The following is a 25,961-nucleotide window of genomic DNA, read 5'->3' on the forward strand; positions in this document are numbered from 1 at the left end:
GTACCGTAGCACCCTATACCAAGTTACCAGTCCTTATAAGAACTTTTGTGGACCAAGCAGGTTGTGTGTTAGTGATTAGCAGACTGTACGTCAGTCCCTATACCAATGAAGGACTGCTGCAGTATAGGGCAGCGGTCAGCAGTAGTGCACGGCAACCCTATGTATTGTGGACCGATAGCGGTCCTTACAGAACAGCAGACTGTACTGCACTCAGGCCTATGTACCGTAGCACCCTATACCAAGTTACCAGTCCTTATAAAAACTTTTGTGGACCAAGCAGGTTGTGTGTTAGTGTTTAGCAGACTGTGCGTCAGTCCCTATACCGCTGAAGGACTGCTGCAGTATAGGGCAGCGGTCAGCAGTAGTGCACGGCAACCCTATGTATTGTGGACCGATAGCGGTCCTTACAGAACAGCAGACTGTAACGCACTCAGGCCTATGTACCATAGCACCCTATACCAAGTTACCAGTCCTTATAAGAACTTTTGTGGACCAAGCAGGTTGTGTGTTAGTGATTAGCAGACTGTACGTCAGTCCCTATACCAATGAAGGACTGCTGCAGTATAGGGCAGCGGTCAGCAGTAGTGCACGGCAACCCTATGTATTGTGGACCGATAGCGGTCCTTACAGAACAGCAGACTGTACTGCACTCAGGCCTATGTACCGTAGCACCCTATACCAAGTTACCAGTCCTTATAAGAACTTTTGTGGACCAAGCAGGTTGTGTGTTAGTGATTAGCAGACTGTACGTCAGTCCCTATACCAATGAAGGACTGCTGCAGTATAGGGCAGCGGTCAGCAGTAGTGCACGGCAACCCTATGTATTGTGGACCGATAGCGGTCCTTACAGAACAGCAGACTGTACTGCACTCAGGCCTATGTACCGTAGCACCCTATACCAAGTTACCAGTCCTTATAAAAACTTTTGTGGACCAAGCAGGTTGTGTGTTAGTGTTTAGCAGACTGTGCGTCAGTCCCTATACCGCTGAAGGACTGCTGCAGTATAGGGCAGCGGTCAGCAGTAGTGCACGGCAACCCTATGTATTGTGGACCGATAGCGGTCCTTACAGAACAGCAGACTGTAACGCACTCAGGCCTATGTACCGTAGCACCCTATACCAAGTTACCAGTCCTTATAAGAACTTTTGTGGACCAAGCAGGTTGTGTGTTAGTGATTAGCAGACTGTACGTCAGTCCCTATACCAATGAAGGACTGCTGCAGTATAGGGCAGCGGTCAGCAGTAGTGCACGGCAACCCTATGTATTGTGGACCGATAGCGGTCCTTACAGAACAGCAGACTGTAACGCACTCAGGCCTATGTACCGTAGCACCCTATACCAAGTTACCAGTCCTTATAAGAACTTTTGTGGACCAAGCAGGTTGTGTGTTAGTGATTAGCAGACTGTACGTCAGTCCCTATACCAATGAAGGACTGCTGCAGTATAGGGCAGCGGTCAGCAGTAGTGCACGGCAACCCTATGTATTGTGGACCGATAGCGGTCCTTACAGAACAGCAGACTGTAACGCACTCAGGCCTATGTACCGTAGCACCCTATACCAAGTTACCAGTCCTTATAAGAACTTTTGTGGACCAAGCAGGTTGTGTATTAGTGATTAGCAGACTGTACGTCAGTCCCTATACCAATGAAGGACTGCTGCAGTATAGGGCAGCGGTCAGCAGTAGTGCACGGCAACCCTATGTATTGTGGACCGATAGCGGTCCTTACAGAACAGCAGACTGTACTGCACTCAGGCCTATGTACCGTAGCACCCTATACCAAGTTACCAGTCCTTATAAAAACTTTTGTGGACCAAGCAGGTTGTGTGTTAGTGTTTAGCAGACTGTGCGTCAGTCCCTATACCGCTGAAGGACTGCTGCAGTATAGGGCAGCGGTCAGCAGTAGTGCACGGCAACCCTATGTATTGTGGACCGATAGCGGTCCTTACAGAACAGCAGACTGTAACGCACTCAGGCCTATGTACCGTAGCACCCTATACCAAGTTACCAGTCCTTATAAGAACTTTTGTGGACCAAGCAGGTTGTGTGTTAGTGATTAGCAGACTGTACGTCAGTCCCTATACCAATGAAGGACTGCTGCAGTATAGGGCAGCGGTCAGCAGTAGTGCACGGCAACCCTATGTATTGTGGACCGATAGCGGTCCTTACAGAACAGCAGACTGTACTGCACTCAGGCCTATGTACCGTAGCACCCTATACCAAGTTACCAGTCCTTATAAGAACTTTTGTGGACCAAGCAGGTTGTGTATTAGTGTTTAGCAGACTGTGCGTCAGTCCCTATACCGCTGAAGGACTGCTGCAGTATAGGGCAGCGGTCAGCAGTAGTGCACGGCAACCCTATGTATTGTGGACCGATAGCAGTCCTTACAGAACAGCAGACTGTACTGCACTCAGGCCTATGTACCGTAGCACCCTATACCAAGTTACCAGTCCTTATAAGAACTTTTGTGGACCAAGCAGGTTGTGTGTTAGTGTTTAGCAGACTGTGCGTCAGTCCCTATACCGCTGAAGGACTGCTGCAGTATAGGGCAGCGGTCAGCAGTAGTGCACGTCAACCCTATGTATTGTGGACCGATAGCGGTCCTTACAGAACAGCAGACTGTAACGCACTCAGGCCTATGTACCGTAGCACCCTATACCAAGTTACCAGTCCTTATAAGAACTTTTGTGGACCAAGCAGGTTGTGTATTAGTGTTTAGCAGACTGTGCGTCAGTCCCTATACCGCTGAAGGACTGCTGCAGTATAGGGCAGCGGTCAGCAGTAGTGCACGGCAACCCTATGTATTGTGGACCGATAGCGGTCCTTACAGAACAGCAGACTGTACCGCACCCAAGCCTATGTACCGTAGCACCCTAGACAGACCAAGTTACCAGTCCTGATAAAGAGCTTTGTGGAACAAGTGAGTTGTGAATGATTAGCAGACTGCAGCAGAAGGGCAGCAGTCAAGTATAATATTCTTTCTATATTTGGAAGAAAGAATATTATACGTGTACAAGCCTATTACCGTACCACTGATACCAGTCCTGAAAAGAACCTTTGTGGAACTAATAGTAACAGCAAGTCTTTAAAATTATCCTCACTGCCTGACACACTGCTTCCTGCCTGTCCCTATACAAATTGGCAAAAAAGAGTAGGCTGGAACGATTAGCTGGAACAGCTCTTTTGTGGACCTGATAGTAACAGCTAATGATGATGATGATGATGATGATGAAGAAAGACTAATCTGGCTGAGCTGTCCCTAAAATAGCAGCATACAGCGCTCTGTCCCTTTATCTAAACTGACAAAAGAAACTCAGGCTGCTGACCTAACACCTATACCAGTCCTGAAAAGAACTTTTGTGTACCAAATAGCTAGCGTTTTCTCTGTCCCTACTCCACACAGGATCCTTTCCCTACAGTGACAGAAGAAAGAATGTAAAATGGCCACCGGATCGGGTGTATTTATAGGTTAGGGGGAATGTCCAAGTGTCCATGAGCTGTCATGTCTCAATTGGTTGTCCTGTAACACATGATAAACGTGTCACGAAAGGTTAAAGTTCTTGTATACATTAAACACGTAAGTCCGCCGGGGCGAACGACGGAAAAAGGCGTTCGAACCCGCGGACGGCGAAAGTCGGAAATTCGCCGCGAAACGACCGCCGGGCGAAACGTTCGTCCATCACTACTGCTGATGCAGAGAAAGCTTGTGAAAGAGTCATCTGTCATTTTCTTCACACATCTCTCTGTAATATGGGCATCCTACTAAAGTCTGAAAATAAAATGATGGCTTTATACATGACTCCTAAAGCTAGAATTATATTTAATGGCTAGTTTTCCTAGACTTTTATATAAATTGGGATGACACAGGGGTGCCCTGTGTCTCCATATCTTTAAATTATAGTTATATAACACTTAGCTAATGGCATAAGTGGATGCACTTCCATACAAGGTATCACAATTGGTACCCATACATATAGCATAGCTCTCAACTGTCCGTGATTTTGAGGGACTGCCCCTGAATTGGAGCAATGTCCCTTTGTCCCTCTTTCTCCTTCATGTGTCCCTCATTTTGGTCTGATGTATATAGTTGTATATAAAATTCACTTCTTATCTTTCAAAGAGTGTTTCTCAGTGCTAAACCTTTCATCCAATTTCTAAATTGATTCATTTGTAAATTTTAAAAGCCAATTAGTAGTGGGGAAAAAAAGCCCTTGTGAAATGATTTAACCTTTTTTTTGGTTAATTCTCCTTTAAGGGGGTGTGACAGGTGGTGTGTTGTATGCCTACATACATTTGCTAGTAGGTGTCCTTCGTTCTTATCTCAAAATTTTGGGAGGTGTGCTATAGAGATTAGCTTGTAGGCTGAATTAGTATCCCATCAGTACTCAAGTAGTTCATACTATATTGGGAACTTTGTTTTTATAAAATGAATATTCAAAACACAAAATCCCTTTAACCACTTGCACAGGGCACATTCACCCCCTTCCCGCCCAGACCAATTTTCAGCTTTCAGTGCTCTCACACTTTGAATGACAATTACTTAGTCATGCACCAATGTACCCAAATTAAAATTGCATCCTTTTCTTCACACACACAGAGCTTTCTTTTGGTGGTATTTAATCACTAGTGGGATTTTTTGTGCTATAAATAAAAAAAAGACTGAAAATTCTGTCATATAATTTAGCAATTTTGTATTTTTTCTTCATAAATTTTGGCCAAAATTTATATGAATATATATCTTCAGTAAAAATAACCCTAATTAGTGTATATTATTTGGCCTTAGTGAAAGTTATAGAGTCTACAAGCTATGGTGCCAATCATTGAAAATTGATCACACCTGATGTACTGAAGACCTATCTCATTTCTTGAGACACTAACAAGCCAAGAAAGTACAAATACCCCCAAAATTACTCCTTTTTGGAAAGTAAACACCCCAAGGTATTTAGTAAGTCGCATGGTGAGTTTTTTGAAGCTGTAATTTTTTTCCCACAATTCTTTGCAAACTGAAGATTTGTGTTTTTTTTTTTTTACAAAATTGTCATATTAACAATTTATTTCTCTCACACAGCATATGCATGCTTGCAACTACAACCAAAACACATTCTGCTACATGTGGTATGGCGATACCACATGTGCGAGACTTTTTCACAGCCTGGCCACATACAGAGGCTCAACATGCAAGGAGGACCGTCAGGTGTTCTAGGGACATAAAATTACCCCATTTTGGAAAGCAGACACCCCAACTTATAATCTATGAGGCATAATGAGTCTTTTGAATGGTTAATTTTTTCCAGAAGTTTTTGGAAAATGTGGAAAAAATTAAAACACATTTTTTTCCAGGCAGTTGTACATTTTTAAGATATTTCCAACACATAGCATGTACATAGCAAAAATGACACCCCAAAATACATTCTGCTACTTCTAAGTATGATGATACCACATGTGTGAGACTTTTACACAGCCTGGTCACATACAAAGGCTCACCAGTGAAGTAGCACCTTCAGGCATTCTACAAGCATAAATAGCACATTTCATTTCTCAACCACCTATTACACTTTTGAAGGCCCTGGTGCGGCCCCTCCCACCCCAAAGCACCTTGTCCCCATGTTGATGAGGACAAGGGCCTCTTCCCGACAACCCTGGCCGTTGGTTGTTGGGGTCTGCGGGCGGGGGGCTTATCAAAATCCGGGAGCCCCCTTTAATAAGGGGCCCCCGGATGCCGGCCCCCCACCCTATGTGAATGAGTATGGGGTACAATGTACCCCTACCCATTCACCTGTGAAAAAAAAAAAACACACACAAGGTTTAAAAATAATTTATTGCACTGCTCCGGGGGTCTTCCGTCTTGGGGGGTCTTCTCGCCGGACTCCTCCGCTATCTTCTGCTCTTTTACTAGCGGAGGAGCCCGGCTTTATTCTTTGCCGCCGCCCGGGGGTCTTCTTCCCACTTCGGGGGTCTTATCCCCCTCTTCGGTTCTTCTTGCCGGGCCTCTGCTTTCTTCCTTTAGCTCTTTTACTAACAGAGGCCTGGTCTTCCATCGCCTCCGCCCCTTCTTCCAACTTCGGGGGTCTTGTCCCCCTCTTCAGTTCTTCTTGCCGGGCCACCGCTTCTTCTTCCAGCTCTTTTACTAGCGGTGGCCCAGTCTTCTGCTGCCGCCACCGCCTTCCATTCTTCTTCTTCTTCTTCTGCTTCTTCCTTCTTGAGATGTTGAATTGATGCTCTCTCCTGCCGCAATGCCAGGGACGCAGTGTGCGGTGACTTATATAGGGACAAGGGACGGGGTCACCGGTTGATGTCACATGGTGGCCCCGCCCCTTATGGTGTCACAGTCCTGGAGGATGCTGGGACTGTTTTTTTACCTTCATGCATTCAGTATGCATCACCTCCCCTAATACTTACTTGATCCCCACTTAGATCCAACATTGTGCACAAGAGCATCGGCTCCTGTGGGTCTCTCCCTCCTCACTGACTGAGACACAGCAGTGGGAGACATTGGCACCTGCTGCTGTCAATCAGAGCCAAGCCATGCTGTGTGTATCTTTAGGACACACAGAGGTGGCTCGGGAGCAAGCACACATGAGTGGCATTGCTATGGTGGCATTTGGCAAGGGGGAGGGGTAAGGAGAGTCAGCGGGGGGACCTGAGAAGAAGAGGATTGGGGCTGCTCTGTGCAAAAGAGCTGCACAGAGCAGGTAAGTATGACATTTTTATTATAAAAAAAATACCAATGCCCCTGCTGCACTGCAGCCGAATGTGGAACATGCTCACCAGTGTGTGGGGAAGGGCTGGACGTGCTGAAGGAGAAAGCGAAGATGATTGACAGCAGGAAGGTGGAGACCTGAATCGTAAGCTGCATGTGGCTAGGACACCAAGTCCACTGGTGTACTGACAGGTGGAAGGGAGAGAGCCGCATAACTGCAGTGTGGATGACGCTATGCGTTCACAGCATCTGAAGCCCAATGGATGCGAATCCCAGCTGCGTGGGAGTGTCCCAAAATGATGTAAACCTCAGGGAGATGGAAAACCAGGGCTGGATGGGCCGATGTGGATGTCATTCAGTGCTGCAGGGGTTCTAGGAGTGTTGGTCTTTGGAGCACCTCATGGACCTGGGTGACCTGTTGGTTGTGGTTGGTTGTGGTGGTTGCCTTGACAATGCATTTCACGCCTCTGCGCTTTTTCAAAGCCAAGGTAATGGGCAACACACATGCTTAAATAAGGAAGGGGGGGAATTTGGTGGAACAAGGGGATGGAACAATTTCATAATCAGCGTTAACCCCTTGTTGCTCAGGGAATACAAAATAAAAAAAGAAATAAATAAAAACAAAATACAAGAAATTAAAAAATAGACTAATTCATATAGTCCTTTTTTGGAAAATATATTGCATTTTTTGATACTGTATATAATCACAAAATGAACTCATCCAATCATTCAAAAATAAATATTAAATATCGATACCTCTGTTACTTGATTCATAAAACACCAAATGATTAAATAAAAATATATTTATTTAATATTTATTATTATTTTTTAGTTGTTATTTTAGGGTTGTTCCAAGTTCTATATGCCAATGTGTGTTTTTAATATACCATTTTTAACATAGGTTGTATCACCAGCACACATGTGCAGAAATACCATATTTTGCATGTTTGCATATTGATTTCATGTGGGGGACTTTTTTCTCTATCAATCTTTTTGTTTTATAGTTCGATCAATTTTTTACCACATTTTTTTATTTATTAATATTTATTAATCAATTACTGGTTCTTTATAAAATCAATCTATTTTAATTAATCAACATTAATTAAATTAATTAAAAATAGAAATTAACTAAATTGATCGAAATTTGTCTAGTTCAGCAGGAACTGGCCGAATCTTAATCCATGTATGGTGGTTCTTGTTCATGAGAAGTTAATCTATTGATTGACGCTTCATGAATGGGTTTGCTTAATTAGTGCATGCAACCAATGGGTTGCATTGCTGATCAGTGTGTTTTCACAGCAAAGGAGTCAGAATTCAAAGACACAATGTGGACAATTTCCCCATCCACCTCGAATGTGTGGATAGGAAAATCGGCTCAGTTTTTTTCATTCAGCCAGCTGGCTAAATTAAAATGCACGGCAAGCTAAAGAGGCAACCTTATTTTACAATGCATAACATTTGGCTTTCACATACTAATGAAGGATTAACAGCAAAGCTTTGCTCTCCTAGAGACAGGAGACAATCTTGACAATCTTGTAAATATATACTTTGTCCCATATCTCATAACAATCACATAAAATTATATTATTGCATACATTTCCTACAAATAGATATTTTGTTGGGTAATGTAATTTCTTACACCAAGACTAATGGCACTGGTAGCAAATTTGCCAAGATAACTTTTCAGCAGCAGACAATTGTACTTCTCTTGAATGCCCTTCTTGCAAAAGTGCCTTTCATGCAGAGTATTACTCCAGCCACTTCCAGAGTGCCCTTCCTCACACCATTTAGACATCGCCATATCCCAATTTGGTTAAATATTTTGAGGGAAATAGGCAAGCTGCTGGAGTGCATCACAATTGGCCACTGAACTGTGTACTGTGGTCATCTTTGCTCTTGTCCATTATTTACTTGTGTAAAAATACAGAAAATCTATTCAGGGTTTCATTGCTAAATTCCAATTACTTATTGTGGGCTGTAAAATTACACTGATTCCTTCCCTGAGGAAAGAAGCATTATAGAGATAATGAACAGAATAAACACATCTTCCTTCTGTTCTTTTATTTTTTTTTAAAACATTTTTTTTTTACCTAGAAGGATATTAAACCAATATGAACAAATACATTGATGAGTGTATTCAATGCTTAACTGATAAATGACTGTTGAGTAGCTGCTTGCATAATTCTCACAAGAATATCAAATACTAAACTTAGAGAAGATTACTGTTTGGAAAATATTTTTGGAGCTTTTCATAAGACCAATATGCTGAAACTTTTGCAGGCTAGTAAACGGAAAGTAAACTCTTCATCTAGCTTGGGGCAGCTGTAGCTGACTACAAAGGTAGTAGTGTCATATATGAGGATGATGCCTCTTTTGTGCAAAGCTTTTTAGATTTGGGCATTAAGCCAGGTACACATTTATCAAAATACAGTGGGTTCAGCAGGAACTGGACGAATCTCATTCTATGTGTAGCCCCGTTCTGTTCAACAGAAGCTGAAAATTAGACTGGCTTCTGTCGAATGGCCCTGCTGGAAAGCCAGCATTCAATCAGCTGCTGCAGGCAATGGCTGATCAGTGTTTTTTTTTGATGGGATGGATGAATCACTGCTGTCATGTGGAAATCCCTGCATTTGCATTGCTTGTGTGGATGAGGGAATCTGTAATCTTTTTTTCATTCGACTCGCTGGTTTAATTGAAAAAAAAATCATTGTGTGTACCCAAGTTTAAAGTTATTGTCCAATTCAGCTTTATGACACCAGTGAGTATGTACCAGCTCCCTCTCTGTTTATGTGTGATAAGACATGAAGGAACAAAAAAAAAAAGATAGACTGTCAACAGTGTGAAAAAATAGCTCTAGAAGTAATGTTGAAATCAAAATGAGCTAATTAGCTGGCAAAGGACAAATACATAGATGGAAAACAGAAGGAGTCCAAGGTCAGAGATTTATGATAAACAAATTATGGTGTATATTTATTAACTACTTGTCAACCAGTCTGCCACAGTTAGACTGCGGCAGGTTGGCATGGCTGCGCGAATCGCTGTCGTACATCAGCCACTTTAAATAGCTAAAGGGGGTCCACGTGTGCCGGTGGCGCAAAGCCAGAGCTGATGCGCATGGCCGGTGCCCACAATGTCAGCTGGCTACCCGTGATTGCTCCTCAGAGAGCCAGAACAGGGATCTGTCAATGTAAACAGACAGATCCCCATCATGACAGGGGAGTAGAGAGAGATCTGCTGTTCCCAGTGATCAGGAACAGTGATCTCTCTCCTCCTCTAGGCAGTACACTCCCCCCCCCCCCCACAGTTAGAAACACCTCCCTAGGGAACACTTTAACTCCTTGATCACCCCCTAGTGTTAACCCATTCCTTGCCAGTGATATTTATACAGTAAACAGTGGCTATTTTTAGCTCTGATTGCTGTACAAATGTCAATGGTCCCAAAAAAGTGTCAAAAGTCTCTGATCTGTCCTTTGGATATTTATTAAAGCCAAAAGTAAAAAATATATATATATATATATTTTTTTAAATTGTTGGTCAAAAACAGTTTTGCGTTTATAGCGCAAAAAATAAAAAGCGCAAAGGTGATCAAATACCACCAAAGAAATCTCTATTTGTGGGAAAAAAAATGACATTAATTTTGTTTGGATACAAAATCCGACGACCACTGAATTGTCAGTTAAATCAACGCAGTGCCGTATCCCAAAAAATGGCCTGGTCATTAAGGGAGCAAATCCTTCCAGTCCTTAAGTGGTTAAACTGAGACATTTTATCTCAGTTCAGTTCTCGGCAGTCCTCAAAGGAAAATTATGTCCTCTGCAGCCTGTTTATGAAGCAAAGAACTTCTGTTCTCAGAGGAAGAACAGAGAAGTTTTTCCCCTAAAAATGGCTGAGATCTATGTAAAAGGGGGAGGGCTGCCTGTAATTTTGTGAGATATTGTGAGATTACAGTGCGGCCAAGTTTAAAAAGTGAAACGGATATTTAAAAGAACATATAATTACATGTATAGACACAAGATAACTAAGTAACTAACTAAATATCTATATACTGTATATATCTATAGATAGATAGATAGATAGATAGATAGATAGATAGATAGATAGATAGATAGATATATAGATACAGTATATAGATATTTAGTTAGTTACTTAGTTATCTTGTGTCTATACATGTAATTACATGTTCTTTTAAATATCCGATAGATAGATAGATAGATAGATAGATAGATAGATAGATAGATAGATAGATAGATAGATAGATAGATTTTGAGGATTCAACATTGCACTCAACCCTTGATCCAAAAACAGAATGGATCGATATATCTTAAAACAGAAGTTTAGCTTGAAGTGTAACTAAAGGTAAGACTTTTTTTTATATAGTTTTAGTTTTTATTGCTGTCTGTGCCCCGGAGAATATAGGGGGCAAATAGATGTGGCATGCCTATGTGACCGTCTGTACTGCCCTACACTTGTTAATAATTGCACTGCTCAAAGTTTAGAGGCAGGAAGAGGACAAGGCAAAGAATATTTATTCAGCTTCTTCCAGCTGCCTGTTTGGACATACTTCATAACAGGTAAATGATGTATCTAAAGCTTTAGGGATTTTTTAGGCTAAATTTCAGCTTTGAGTTGTTACCATACTAATCTGTACACACCTTTATTGCAATATTCAATATGTATTATTGCAGTAAGGATGGAGCTGTCTTATAGGAAGAGCTGCATTTTCAGATTTTTTGACTAATATGTACCATTTTAAAATACCTTCTTGAGAACACAAAAAGCATAAGGTTTCTGTAGGTAAATTGAATGCCTTAGAATTGAAATGTATCTGTATTTGTCACTGTAAATCAGATTCCATTACAAAATGAGGCAGAGTAATAGTCATATATTCATCATAAGCAGTAGCTGATAAATCTTTCATTTTGTGTACTCTTTAGAGCATTTGCAAAGATGGCAGTAAATGTCAAATATGAAATCAAACCTCCTAAAATGCAATATACATCAATCACATTTTAACAGGAAAAGTCAATCTTGAAAAGTCTTTGAACATGTGCCAAAAAGAGAAAACTGCCATAGCCCTTGCTCAGCAAATTGTCAGAAACTCTGTACTATTCCCACCTGAATATTTTGTACATGCCAAATGAGTACTTTCCACAGATGGCAGACAACTGTTATCGCGGGAAATATAGAAGATACTATTAATTGTTCACAAGTCGGTCCAAATAAGACTAAAAGGAGTTAGACATTAGCATTTTCTGAAGCATATTTTCTCATTGCATTTATCTGAAAGGGAAGTCAAAAAGCTCAATTAAATAGAGGTTTGCATGTAATATGCTGTAATGAAAATTGCATTTTCATTGGCACAGTTTAAGAAAACAGCTAAAGAAGGTCTTGGGCAAAAAACATAATTAGGTAATATATACAGAGCTGTAAGCCTGTTGAAAAACGATTTATTTATTTATTCCTAATTTTCTTATTGCTGTTTTAAAGAGTTTGGCTTTTAGGTGGAAAAAGGCCTACCTCAAATAATTTCATGCTTCTGTTTGTTTAGAGCACTTTGATTCGAACACAAAATCCTCTCTTAACCAAGCCCTTTAAGTGCTACAAGTTGCTCTTACTTGCATTATTCAATATATAGGTAGTGTTGTCTTTCAAACTAAAAGTTTTCCTTTAATTTAGACAGCTCTGAAAAAGTATAGTGATTTTATAACTATAAAATAAAAGCTTGTAAACTAATTCTCTAAAAGGCTACTTAGATTACAGTTACTTTAAAAGTTATTCCTTGCTCATACATATGTAATTTACAACACAAAAGGTACCTGGTTTTGACTATGACATGCTCCCTGTCTCTTCGTCCACCTGCAAGGTGCTTGATGTGGTCAGTCTCTGGGTAGAAACCAAACTTGTTATAAGCCAGCCAAACCTTCAGTTTTATGCTTGCAATAGAGAGTGATAACGTGTGTACTCCTGATCAAGCTGTCTGTTTGTCTGCCCTGCTCTGCTAGATTGGATTTTTCCTGTGTATGACCTCAGATTGCATACCAGACTAGTTTCTGAACTCTGCCTACCTTTTACCTGGGCTGTCATTGAACCACTCTGCCTGTCTGCCAACTGCAAATACCTGTTTGTTTTGCTCAGGTCACGCCTGCTCTGGCGAAACCAAGTACCTGTAGGCCTGCTTACCTTATGGGAAATGGGGCTGATATAGGTGAAGAACACAGTAGTCAGCTATATTGTCTGACCACCTGTGTTTTGGGGTAAATGTGACAGTCACACATGCAGAATCACAGACCATGAGTGATTTATCTAAACATGTACAGAAACTTTAATGACTATTATTACATTTACTTATATAGCACTTACAATTTATACAGCGCTTTGCACATGCAGCATATTGTACATTCACATCAGGCCCCGCCCTTAAGGGGCTTACTATCGAAGGTCCCTAACACACATTCATACATACACATATTAGGGCCAATTTACACAGGAGCCAATTAACCTACCAACATGTCTTTGGAGTGTGGGAGGAAACCGAAGTACCCAGGGGAAACCATGCAGTTACAGGGAGAACATGAAAATTGCATACAGGTCATGGTAGATCAGCTGTAAGAGAACTGCTCTGGCGCACACACGTGCGCATGCACGCACTCATGGGCAACAGCAGCATAAGAGAACTGCTCTGGTGCACACACACACTTACAGGCAACAGCAGCATAAGCACGCATGTGCTCGCAAGCATCAGCGGACTTCTAGGAGTGATGATGCACACGCGAGTGTGCAATGGACAACGTGCACGCGCAGGAGTGCGTTCCTAATGCAAATTGGCACCTAATGGCCTGTTTAAGGGGTGCTCTGGCTCACATACAGTGCTGACTGGTCTTCAGCTGTGTCCTGATCCTTGATTCCTGTTTTACCCTGCCTAATAGCTGCTGCTGAACCCGGCCTTCTCCGACTCTTCCTCTGGACTCTGATTCATTCCTGATTACCGGTTCCTGATCTCAGCTCCCATTTAACATTGCTTCTGCTTATGCCTTTGTACCTAGCTGCCTGCCTGTTACCGAACCTGGCTATTCTTGAGACCCTGCTCCTGCTCTTCACCTGGCTCGAACACTGCCTGTCCTGCTTCTGCCACTGAGCCTACTACTCCATCTGCAAGTTCTGTAAGCAACACCTACAGGCACACGTGTTCCTTCTGACCCTAGTCTCCATCTGTCCCACCTTCAGTGGAGCTTGGGCTGGAGATACAAGGGGGGCTGACCTCGTCATATCAAACTCCTACCAGGTACCTGACATCAGCTCTCACTGTATACAGGACCCCATAAGGGTATATAGACATTTCACGCCATACATGGCACCACAAACTCAGCTTGCTCAGTAATGGAATTGGGAACAGAGGGGTGCCAGACTGAGTGCAATATTTCCCAAGAATTTAACTCACAATTTAGATGAAAGGAGGTAAGAATGTAATTCAATTGTAAGTCCTGGAAGCTCTAGAAAGTGTCTAGAGAATGTCCTGTTGTCCACTGAAGCCTGGGGCACTGATGGTATGTTTGCAAATGTACAGAAAGAGCTGGGAATCAGGAAAGAGGAAGCCTGGAACAGCTGATCACGGCCATGAGCAGCGTGAACCGCAAGATGGCGCCGGACGTGACGTCATATGAACAGGATATATGACTATTCACAGATGCAAGGGATGGTAATGCATTTCGAAGCAACAAGCTTCTTCATTGGACTGTGATTGTCCGAAATATACAGGAAGACTAGAGGAAGAAAGATCTGACACACTGGCAGACACGTCAATCAAATGAACAATTTAAAGGAATAGATAATAGAAAAATTGATGGATGTGGATATACATAAGTAAAAGCTTGCTTGTTAATAATAATCATTGATAATATTGTGGTGTTTAAAAAGAAAAACAAATGAATTAATTAAATAGTTTAAAATAAATAGAAAAGTATTAATAAAAAAATCATTCCTATTGTTTAATTGATTGAGAGATAATCAATTAAAAACAATAATAATTCTCAAATATCACAACAAAAGGTTGGCAGGTGGGGGGAGGGGCGAGGGAGAAAAAAAAGGGGGGTGCGAGGAGGACTACGTAGTAAATTTAATACTAAGGATATATATATCCATTGTGTTATAATGAGATGTACCTCTTAAAGGAATATATGTATAATTTCTATAAATGATGAATTAATTATGGCTGATACTGGCAAGAACAAAATATGTAATTTGTATTAAAGATGTCTAAAAAGGGTTAAAATTCTGCACTTATCCTACTCTCCTGGTGAAGGGAAGTGTGACTATTGAAATGGAGAAATCAAACACATAAATAAAAAAATGAAAATGTATAGATAAAGAAAAGCTGCAACCTTAAAGGTCCAAACCCCTACCATAAGCATAGATAATTAAAAGAAACAGGTGCGATAATCTATTGTGGCCGTAATCGGGGCTGACATGCAGGACTGAAATTGTGCGAGTTCAGCTGAGCTCACGCGGCTTCATTCCCACAGCTCGGTGTGAACCTGGGCTAATGCACGCCTATAAGTATTGATTACACTTTGGTGGCATAGTTTATTTTTATTCTTATTTAGAATTTCTTACATGTTCCATCCAGGTGACACCAAAAGGATGTATAGATCATTTCAACTTCTGGTGTTACCCACATCCACTTGTATTTATATGCTATTAGCAGATGTCTTGGGGGAGTCTCCTTTCCTAGCTGGAGCCTATTATGGAGAAACTAGGCGGGTGGAGCCCATTGTGAGATGTTTAACCATTTGAGCTGGTTTGTGAAAACCACCGCTATGTTTTTTATATGCATTTATTTTTGCTGATGTTAGATTGCATTGATGTAAGTTTTTAGTGTGCTGTTTTAATAAACTCTTTTGTTGAAACATATTGCACAACGAGGCTATCCTCTTCTTCCTTTATGCTTGAGCTGCCAGATTGGATATCAACTTTTTCAAAGATACCATGATTCCTGCGTCCACTGAAAAACTGGGTCCACTTTTAGAGCTTAAGGTATTGGAGCCTGATGGGATCATTGTCCAGTGTCTGATACTGCCGTGATCTAGAATTTAGTTCATTTTTACAGTCCAGTCTGTTGGAGCATGGGGGGATTATTAGCCAATGCTTGAAACTACTGCTATCTGGTAAGAAGTGAATATATGTGGTGATGGGATTCTAAAGTCTTTGTGTTTTGAAGAGCACTGTCCCTTATATTTGGTTCACCCAATTCCCTTGAAGAGCACAGCATTTTTCACATATTTGGTTCACTCAGTTCCTTTTCAGTTGGACATTTTTCATGCACATCTTTTTTAAGCCATTTTTTTGTACCTTTTATGAACTGAATTATATATTTTTCACTTTATGAGTCAATTCATTTTTTTATTTATTTTTATACACTTGTTTTTGTAGGAGTGGACTTTATGCCCGTAAATTTTTGTCATGTGTATTTTTGCACTGTGAATATTCTTATAGATTGGTGCACCTGTTTCTTTTAATTAAAATATGTAATTTGTACACATATATACACTCATGTAACTATGCACACACATTGATCCATGTGTGCACAAACATATTCACCCATGCACACATGTATGCACGACCGCACATGTGTACACACATAGAAAACACATGCGTACTCACATGTACACATGCGTTTCACTGACCCAGTGCTTTCCAAAAGGAGGTATATGTAGATGTCATTGAAACATATTGAGAGAAATATAAATTACTTAATGAAAACTATTTGATGACCACATAGCCCATCAGAGTATGATCAGGGGATGATCAGGGGGATCCCACCAATACTATTAGATAACAGTGCTGATTTTGAAAATCCAATATGTTCCCTGATGACACAACCTTTTAAAATATTCTGCCAGTGAAAATTTGTCTGAGATGGATTCCAGAATCCAATCTTTTAAATCTTCTGATGATTCTTTGTGATATTCCAAGAAGTGGTGATGGACACTATGTTTGGGGAAACCAGCATCAACGAATCTGCGGTGTTCCCCAAATCTGGTTTGGAGGGCTCTAATTGTATGGCTCACGTATAACATGCCCCAGGGACAAGATAGATAATAAGCCACAAACATAGAGGAACATTTGTGAAAGGTGTTAAATGTATATGTCCTTCCCTTATGAACAAAGGATTTTTTGACCATGTTGAATATGGGCAGAGGTCAGGCATACTGATTTTTTGCGCTGAAATATGCCTATGGAATGAGTATTAATTGAATATTGTCAGATATGGATTGGATGGATTTGATTTTGCTAGTGGTGATTTTCCCTTTTACATTCAGAGCCTTCCTGTAAGAAAATTGTGGCACAGTAGAAATGGTGTTTTTTTTTTTAAATGGGGATCCTGCTGTAATATGGGCCAGTGTCTTTTGAATACACGCTCCATTTTCCAATGTTTATTATGGTATTGGGTAATCTTGCTCCTACGTATTCTTGTGATAACCGTTTGGTTTTGGGGATGATGTTAGTTTTATTGACCACATGGGCCTAGTCCTCTAGTCTGGTACAATTGTGCCGTAAATGGCAAAATTGGCTTTTGGGGACATTTTTTACCCATCTAGGGTAGTGACAACTGGTGAAATGTAGAAAAGAGTTGCCTGATGTAAGCTTGGTATAACTTTTAGCTGTGACAGTGTACTCCAGATGACTGAGTTCCAAATCCAAGAAACAGAGAGAGGTGGTGTTAATCTCTGAAGTGAAAGAGAGGCCAACGGTATGTAGAGGATCATCCCAGATGATGATAATATCATCCATGTAGCACCCATAGAAGACCAGGTGAGCTGTGAGTGGATTGTGTTCCCAGATACAACTGGTCTCCCATAGGACTATAGTGAGGCTTGCGTAACTGGGGGGCAAAATTTGCCCCATTGCCATGCCAGGTTCTGTAGGTAATAATCATCTTCAAAATTGAAATAATTAAGTTCCAGACAGAATCTGGTCACTGACAAAATGAACTGGACTGTCTGGAATTGATATCACTGTCCTGAACTGCAAAACAGCCTGGAGTCCAACCTCATGCAGGATTGAAGTGTACAATGAACACACATCCCAAGTGTAAGGTTTTAGCAGCTCCAAAAGTTGGATGCCTTCCTGGATATAAGAAGGGAGGGCCTGGGCCAAAGGTTGAAGGATTGATGTAAAGGGAATAACTGGTGGTTATACTCTCCATGGACACCACAATCCGGGAGGGTTGTGTACCTTGGGGAGGTGGTAAACATAGGGTACATTGTAAAAAACTCTATAATGGAATGTCAAGCCCAGAAATGTTTTGACGCATATCCCCTATGCTCCAAAGTGGTTGGAGTTCATTTTTTTGGGATGGAATAGGGAAGGGTTGCTTTCAGGTTTTGTTGCTATGTCCTTATTGGGGAGGTTTGCCCTCATTTGTCTTGGTGTCAGGGTGTCAGTGGTATAAGGAGTGAGGGAAAGGCTATCTACTGGGGAAAGAAGCAGCAAAAACAATAAGAACCTGAAAAGGATCTAATCCCAGTACTGTAAAATATACACTAAAGATCTTCATAAAGACTTTAAAAAAAGAATACTACCCACATATAATGTATTTACTATTAAAATGTATCATACACACTAACAGCATCTAAAAATTTATATTCTGACACCAGGGTAATATACTGGTCTTGTTATGAAGGGCAACAAAGGACTGAGTGTACATACATGTATAGTACACATGCAGTATATGATAAAGGCAAAAAAGTGTCATACTACTGTATCTACAGTATGTGTGCACAACATAAACAGCAACAAAGAAATTAGACCATAAAAGCATATATATATATATATATATATTATATATATATATTATATATATATATATATATATATATATATATATATATATATATATATATATATATATATGTATATATATATATATAATATTGTAGGAATTTAAATGAGAGAATTGTACATCTGACAAATCTGTGAATAATTTAGTTAAAAATGATTTCACAGAAAACCACAACTTTGCTGTAAAAGTACTTGGTCAGCACAATGCCAATTAGTTTAACACACTGACCTTTCAACTCCTGGGGTATGTTTCCATTACTGACACTGTATGATTTGAGTTTGTTTTACCTATGTTTATGTGTGATTCTTCAAAAATCCCAAATCATGTTATTACAGCATCTTCCACCAAATCAGATCCTGTGTGGATGTGTGATATGAGACTATGCTAGGGATAGTAAACTTCATTATTGATGTGAATGCTTCCAGGCACTTTGAAACAAGGGAGAATTAAATGGGAGTTAAAAAATAAATACAGTTTAGATCAGGGTTCAAAATGTAAAGTCCTGAGCTACTAGCTAGGCCTTAAGGGTTACTCACCCCCAGTTGCCCCACCCAACCCTTATCATGCACTGCCCCCTAATCCCATCCCTAAACACACCCTCATAAATCATCTCATGAAATGATACTTAAATGTTTTATGCAGAATTAAGTTACAAAAATAAATATTAACAACAACTTTATCAGTGCCCATCAGTGCATCCTTTCAGTGCCCATCAGTGCAGCCTCACCAGTGCTCATTAGTGCAGCCTATCAGTGCCCATCAGTGCAGCCTCACTAGTGCCCATCAATGCAGCATCATCAGTGCAGCCTATCAGCGCCCATGAGCACAGCCTCGCCAGTGCCCATCAATGCAGCCTCACCAGTGCCCATCAATGCGGAGTAAACCAGTGCTCATCAATGCAGCCTGACCTGTGCCCATCAATGCAGTGTAACCAGTGCCCATCAATAGAGTCTGACCTTTGCCCATCAATGCAGCATGGCCTGTGCCCATCAATATAGCATAACCAGTGCCCATCAATGCAGGGTAACTAGTCCCCATCAATGCAGCGTGACCTGTGCTCATCAATGCAGTGTGACCAGTGCCCATAAATGCAGCATAACCAGTGCCCATCAATGCAGCGTGACCTGTGCCCATCAATACAGCCTTACCTGTGCAGAGGAAGATGAGAGCCAACTGGATCATCAGAGAGCAGGGATTTCCCGCTGCAACTGCTTTCATTTGAATTGCCAGTGTTCTCAGAGCTCAACACAGTCCTGGCCCAGCACCTTTGATGACGTCACACAACCCACATTCGGTCTATCAAAGACGCCGGGCCAGGAAGTGGGACTGTGTGATGTGAGCTTCGAGAACGCCCAGCAATTCAAATAAAAGCTGTTACAGCGGGAAATCCCCACTCTCTGATGAGATGGCCGGCCAGCTGGCTTGCCTCTTCCTCCTCTCTCTCTTCCTCTCTGCGATTGCAGGGAGAACTGCTTCCAATCATCCCCACCTGCGGCGGTGCTCGCTCCCCCTCCGAGGCAGCCCCACACTCGCCAGCAATCATTTTCCACTCGCAAAATGCGAGTAGGCGAGGGGAAAATTGGAGGGCTGGTTTAAACACTGTTTATCAGAGTCACTAAAGGAGTAGAGTATGTTCACGTTGCAAAGCAAACTTTCACTTATGTTAGGGAATGTGGTGAAAATTGAAATAACGCTAAATGAAAACTCCTTTGCAAAGCAAACTTTCTTTACCCCTCGAATAAATTAGCCACTGTGGCTCTCTGTTGATAACTTCCAGCAGCATACCAGAGTTTAGAATTCCAATACAATATATCAAATTACTATGTTTCTATATCAGGTATTTGGCAATTTATTTCACATACTGTACATTTGCTGTCATATATTGACAGTTAATGCAAATACTATAGTTCTTCCCTATACCGATGAATCATACATAAAAGAAAACCAAGAAAAACAATAAAATATGGTAAAATATTTAAACATATGTGAAACGATCTTCCTTTGTTTCTGCATCTCTAATTATCCACTTCCAGTCCTGGCAAATTCTGGCATTCCTCTCCTACATGTAAAAATCTGCATTTATTTTGCTAGAAAATAGAGAATCCCCAAACATTTTTTAAAGAAGAGGCCCTAAAGAATAAAATGGTGGATGTTGCATATTTTTATGTCACATGCTATTTGAGCAGCATTTTTATTTTAACACACATTTAATGATATACCTTAAAGATTTTTAATCCACAAAAACACAATATAATACCCAATTGTTTGCTAAAATGTAAAATATTAGGTGTTGTGTAAATAGATGCCAAACATTTTATGCTTTACAATTGCATACGCCCATGGAACAGCACTTTCAGGCTACCAGTTTAGAGTTTGACAGATGTAGTACTAGAATTATTGCTCTCTCCCTGACAACTGCATGCGTGACCAAAGCATGTGTTTGCATTTGTGCGTGAGCATGGGGGACCGGGGCACTTAAAAAAAAAAAATGATGTCTCCCTGACATTTGCATGCATGACCAAAGCATGTGTTTGCATTTGTGCGTGAGCATGGGGGATGTGTTTTTTTTTTTTTAACCCTGTACCTTCATATTTGTTTTTTAACCAACTTTATTGCTATCACAAGGGATGAACAACATCCCTTGTAATAGCATAGGCCATGCTAGGTCCCCTTTATAGTGAGATGTGGAGTCTTTAAGCCCTACATCTCTTCTCTGGCTTCCAAAGCATCAGATAAAATGGAGGTTGGTTTAAACTGTCACTTTTTACAGGTCAGTAATAGCTTGTTTACATGAGACCAAAAGGGGAAGTGACAAAATCCTTGTTTCTTCTGGTTTCTGACATCACACAGTGGTAGTAACAACATGTGTTCCTCTCGCTGTGTCCCAAAAACGGGATACTGCCAGTCACATCCTTACCAGGCTCTCCTGCCTGAAAGGGAGTGGTGAGGGAGGGACCCCATTCTGCCACCTGTAAAAGTAATCTAGTGGCTGTATAGTTTGGATTACTTCTACTTAAAAAAAAAAGAATCAGCTGCTGAAAAAAAACCTTCCCGGGATCATGACTGCAGCTGCAGTCTTGATCCTGGTATAAGCACTTTGATCTGCCTCCTATTATAAATGACAAAAGGAATGGGAAGTGGTTAAATTCCTCTGTTTATTATATGGTAAAATGCCTATATTATATATGTATAATTTGAAAGCTTACACATATTGTATACTGTTGTTGTTCAGCAAAATATGCTTTTTGGACACTTCCGGGTTGAATTTACTAAAGGAATAGATAATGTTTACTTAGCTGAATAAGGTGAAGCTCTGGTCACTTCAGTCATCTGAAGAAAAAATGCATCTGAAGCAAGCAAAGAAGCTGGACTCAGCTTCAATGTATTTAGTAAGCTAATTAAGCATATCCTTTGCAAAGTAAAACATAATTTTTCAGTGCAAACATTCTCCACTCCTTTAGTTATTAAAATCTTCTTCTGCTGAATGGAACCTCATTTGGGAGGGATATACAGTAAATATTGTCTTCAGTTACCTCTGTAAACTACATGATTCTTTCAACAGAAGGAAAGAGGAAACTAAATAAAACATGAAAAAGAGCCATGGGCCTCAGCTGCTGAAATACTAAATATTTCTGTGCGATATTTCATATATACCTCACTTAAAAAAGGAAATACTTTTCAAAGTGTAACTCCACTTTTGTTCAGAAAAAAAAACATTGCCCTCTGGGTGATCTATGTACATTACAAGAATTTTAACAAACTTTGTTGCTCATTCCTACCTTTTGTTACTCTGAAGAAATCCCTGTGTGTTTGTCTGTGTCCATGTGGGAAAGTGAATCTAATGGGAGTGGTTTCATAATTATCAATCAGCTGTGCACCTGCAGGGCACTAATGAGGAAAGCTGCTGGACCAGCATCCCGTTAGGCTGGATTCACACCTATGCATTTTTTGTGCTTTTTGCATTTTGTAGATTTGCACAACAGAACATGTTCCATATGAAACAACGTTAAATGGACAGTAGTGCAAATCTGCAAAATGCAAAAAGCACTAAAACTGCATAGGTGTGAATTTGGCCTTAGACATGATTTCCTATTGTAAGTAAGTATCTCACCAAAAATTTAATTTTTGTTTCAAAGGATGCTTATAAATATGACTTGTATCTTAGTGCAGACTTCTGTGAAAATTGGCGAGCTAATCACACAAGCAGGAAACAATGTTTTTGGGGGGGGGCATGCTGTACACATTCTGTGTACAGAATACCTCCAGGTAGCCATATTACATTGCATTTTTAGAAAATTACAGAGCTGCAGACTGAAATGAAAGGTAATTTTTAATAACATTTAATATACTAATATTTAATATAATTTAATATGACTTGTGTCGCAATTGTATACGCTATATTATTTTTTCTTTATTTGATATTTTTTCCCTCATGAAAGTGGAGTTATCCTTTAAATGTTATTTTTTAGCTCTAACCAATTTTCTTGTCCTGAAAAAAATATATACAGGACCACTATATTATCCATTTAATTAAGCATACCTGACTATCTAAACTGATGAAAAGTAAAATCTTACAAGTGCTTTTAGTAGCTGCATCTTATTACTCTTTAATAACCCAGGATATTGACTCCTGTAAGGTTGTAGTAGTATAAACTACAATCATTTAGGTTTCATTATGTTATTTTGCTGCCAAGAACACCATAAACTGCGCATTCGGAGCCAGTGAGTGCAGATGTTATTCACTTTAAGACGACAGTTCAAGGACTACAATGAATTTTGTTATCAGTGTACAATAACTGTGAGGTATGTTCTCTTCCCTAGCATGAGGATTTAATAATATCTAACATTCTCATAAAATTGCTGCTGCTCACAACTAAAAGGCTTTGAGGGATATTTTCTAATCTGACAGCTAATCTCTCCAAAGACATCATGACAAATGAGTAAGTATGACATTACCAGTGTTCCGTCTTTCTTAACACCGGCTTGGTTTAACAGTCTCCTAATAAATGTGGATGTGTAGGCAGATGCTGACATTCCCCCTGGGCCCACTTGTGAAAAATGTAGATGGGAGTGATGAATCAAACTGCTTTTCACACTCTTTACCTTTACTTATTAGGGACTGATGAGGAAAAGAATATGCATTTACAGAGTATACTTCAGCAAAACATGTCAGCTAGAGCATGACATATTTCACATGAGCTTGTGATGTACAATTTTTAGAAGATGTAAAGATCTCCTCTACACTACACCATTTCATTATTTTAACATGTAATATACAATAAAATGCTGTCTAGCATAACCAGCAATAATTTATTATTTTGGACACTGCTCATATTAGGATGATTATATATAATAAGCAAACAGAAAAAAAAGGCATGATTCTTTAAATGGTGTACAGTATTATCACTGATCACTGTATTAGTGTCACTAGGTGTGGTAGTGTAAGCCCTTGTACACACAGTCGGACATTCTGCCAACCAAATCCGTTGGATTTTGTCCGACGGATTTTGTCCGACGGATTGTGTCCGAAACTGTTGCATACACACGGTCGGACCAAGTTGTTGGAAAATCCGATCGTTCAGAACGTGATGACGTTATTTTGTTACGACGGGACTACGTTCACGCTAGTAGCCAATAGCTTTGGTGTAGGAATTTGATCTGAGCATGCGTGGCACTTTGTCCGATCAAAATTCTGTATACATGATCGGAGTATGTCCAATCGGACCAGTTTGTCGGAAAATATTTCCAACAAGTTGGAAAATTGGGTCCGACGGATATTCCGACGGAAACAGTCCGATGCATACCACACACAGTCGGATTATCCAACAAAACGGTCCGATAGGACACATTCCGTTGGAATCTCCGACCGTGTGTACAAGGGCTAAGTCAGTTAGTGTCCCTCCCAGCCAGTGTCATTTAGCACCAGATCGTCCGCCACACTACCACAGTCACATTATAACCACCATTGCTGATGTACTCTGTACTGATCAGTATCTTGATTACAATAAGATCTTTACTAGTGCCTCCAATAGTATAGTGTTCCCAAAAATTCAGTGTTTAACCACCTCGATACAGATTCAGCTTTCAGCGCTCTCACAGTTTGAATGACAATTACTCAGTCATGCAACATTATACCCATGTGACACTTGCGTCCTTTTTTTCACCCAAATAGAGCTTTCTTTTTATGGAATTTAATCATTAGTTTATTTTTTATTTTTTGTGCTATAAATAAAAAACACGTACATTTTGTGAAAGAAATGCCCTTTTCTTTGTTTCTGTCATAAACTTTTGCTAATTAGTAATTTTTCTTCATACATCTTGGGCAAAATTTATACTGCTACATATATTTGGTAAAAATAACTCAAATTAGTGTATATTATTTGGTCTTTGTGAAAGTTATAGAGTCTAGAAACTATGGTGCCAATCACTGAAAATTGATCAAGTCTGATCAGGCCTTCAGTACATCAGGTGTATCTCATTTCTTGAGACACTAACAAGTCAGGAAAGTACAAATACCCCTCAAATGACTTTTTTAGAAAAGTATTAAGTAAGTAGCATGGTGAGTTTTTTTTAAGTTGTCTTTTTATCTCCCAATTCTTTGCAAAATTAAGATTTTTACAAAAATTGTCATATTATCAAGTTATTTCTCACACACAAATTACACCCCAAAATACATTTTGCTATTCTTCCTGAGTATGGCGATACCACATATGTAAGACTTTTACACAGCCTGGCTACATACAGAAGACCAACATTGTAGTACTTTCAGGCGTTCTAGGAGCATAAATTACATATCTCATTTCATTCCTACCTATTAGGCCGCGTACACACGCGCGGACTGTTTGCCCAACCTTGTTCGTCAAACAGTTTCGGCAAACAGTCCGCTCAAAATTTGCATGAGCGGACTTGCCCACACACGAGCGGACTGTTTCAGCAAACTGTTTGCCAAACAGTTCGCTCAACTTTTGAAATGAACGGACTCGCCCACGTAAGGAGGAGGCAAATCCGCCCATTTCGAGCGCGTGTACAGGTAGGCGGGGCCCGCGAAGGAGACGTCGCGGGCTCCGCCGCCTGGAATGGGCTTAAAGGGGAACCCCAACGCCGAAAAAAATCGGCGTGGGGGTTCCCCCAAAGTCCACACCAGACCCTTGTCCGAGCACGCTACCCGGCCGGCCAGGAAAGGGGGGCGAGCGCGCGCGCCCCCCCCCTCCTGAGCCGTACCAGGCCGCGTGCCCTCAACATGGGGGGGTGCCTTGGGGAAGGGGGGGCCGCGCGGCCCCCCCACCCCAAAGCACCTTGTCCCCATGTTGATGAGGACAAGGGCCTCTTCCCGACAACCCTGGCCGTTGGTTGTCGGGGTCTGCGGGCGGGGGGCTTATCGGAATCCGGGAGCCCCCTTTAAGAAGGGGGCCCCCGGATACC

This window comes from Lithobates pipiens, unplaced genomic scaffold, assembly GCF_037356315.1.
Source record: "Lithobates pipiens isolate NorthernLeopardFrog02 unplaced genomic scaffold, aLitPip1_a1.2 Scaffold_16, whole genome shotgun sequence".
In the NCBI taxonomy this organism is placed as follows: domain Eukaryota; kingdom Metazoa; phylum Chordata; class Amphibia; order Anura; family Ranidae; genus Lithobates; species Lithobates pipiens.